This window comes from Notolepis coatsorum, assembly GCF_963971535.1.
Source record: "Notolepis coatsorum genome assembly, chromosome: 17".
NCBI classification, from domain to species: domain Eukaryota; kingdom Metazoa; phylum Chordata; class Actinopteri; order Aulopiformes; family Paralepididae; genus Notolepis; species Notolepis coatsorum.
The window spans coordinates 91707556-91709687 of record NC_140181.1 but is presented as its reverse complement, the minus strand read 5'-3'; positions in this window follow the sequence as shown (position 1 = coordinate 91709687).

Genomic DNA, 2132 nt, shown 5'->3' with positions numbered 1-2132 from the left:
TATCACACTACAGACGGTTAACCCTTTCACTACCACACTACAGAAGGTGAACCATTCACTACCACACTACAGAAGGTTAACCGACACACCCTAAAGACCCCTACTATCTGCATCTTCTAACTACACACCCTCAAAACCCCTACGTTCTGTATCTTCTAACTACACACCCTCAAGACCCCTACGCTCTGCATCTTCTAGCTACACACCCTCAAGACCCCTACGCACTGCATCTTCTAACTACACACCCTCAAGACCCCTACGCTCTGCATCTTCTACACACCTTCAAGACCCCTACGCTCTGCATCTTCTAACTATACACCATCAAGACCCCTACGCTCTGCATCTTCTAACTACACACCCTCAAGACCCCTACGCTCTGCATCTTCTAACTACACACCCTCAAGACCCCTACGCTCTTCATCTTCTAACTACACACCCTCAAGACCCCTACGCTCTGCATCTTCTAACTACACACCCTCAAGACCCCTACACTCTGCATCTTCTAGCTACACACCTTCAAGACCCCTACGCTCTGCATCTTCTAACTACACACCCTCAAGACCCCTACGCTCTGTATCTTCTAACCACACACCCTCAAGACCCCTACGCACTGCATCTTCTAACTACACACCATCAAGACCCCTATGCTCTGCATCTTCTAGCTACACACCATCAAGACCCCTATGCTCTGCATCTTCTAGCTACACACCATCAAGACCCATACGCTCTGCATCTTCTAACTGCACACCCTCAAGACCCCTACGCTCTGCATCTTCTAGCTACACACCCTCAAGACCCCTACGCTCTGCATCTTCTAACTACACACCATCAAGACCCCTACGCTTTGCATCTTCTAACTACACACCCTCAAGACCCCTACGCTCTGCATCTTCTAACTACACAACCTCAAGACCCCTACGCTCTGCATCTTCTAACTACACACCCTCAAGACCCCTACGCTCTGCATCTTCTAACTACACACCCTCAAGACCCCTACGCTCTGCATCTTCTAACTACACACCATCAAGACCCCTACGCTTTGCATCTTCTAACTACACACCCTCAAGACCCCTACGCTCTGCATCTTCTAACTACACACCCTCAAGACCCCTACGCTTTGCATCTTCTAACTACACACCCTCAAGACCCCTACGCTCTGCATCTTCTAACTACACACCCTCAAGACCCCTATGCTCTGCATCTTCTAACTACACACCATCAAGACCCCTACGCTCTGCATCTTCTAGCTACACACCATCAAGACCCCTATGCTCTGCCTCTTCTAACTACACACCATCAAGAACCCTACGCTCTGCATCTTCTAACTACACACCATCAAGACCCCTATGCTCTGCATCTTCTAACTACACACCATCAAGACCCCTACGATCTGCCACTTCTAACTACACACCATCAAGACCCCTACGCTCTGCATCTTCTAGCTACACACCATCAAGACCCCTACGCTCTGCATCTTCTAGCTACACACCCTCAAGACCCCTACGCTCTGCATCTTCTAACTACACACCATCAAGACCCCTACGCTCTGCATCTTCTAGCTACACACCATCAAGACCCCTACGCTCTGCATCTTCTAGCTACACACCCTCAAGACCCCTACGCTCTGCATCTTCTAACTACACACCCTCAAGACCCCTACGCTCTGCCGCTTCTAACTACACACCATCAAGACCCCTACGCTCTGCATCTTTTAACTACACACCCTCAAGACCCCTACGCTCTGCATCTTCTAACTACACACCCTCAAGACCCCTACGCTCTGCATCTTCTAGCTACACACCCTCAAGACCCCTACGCTCTGCATCTTCTAACTACACACCCTCAAGACCCCTACGATCTGCCTCTTCTAACTACACACCCTCAAGACCCCTACGCTCTGCATTTTCTAGCTACACACCCTCAAGACCCCTACGCTCTGCATCTTCCGGTGACCCTGTGGGGTCTTTTCATGCTTGTTTATCCACTATAGCTTTGTTTATATCACACACTGTTGACATGAAGATACATGAAGACCAATGTGTTTTGAATTCCAACATTCGGTCTCATGAGTATTACAGTTTAAAATGATTCGATTTGAAACGTAAACCTTCTGCACTGATTAGAATGTATCG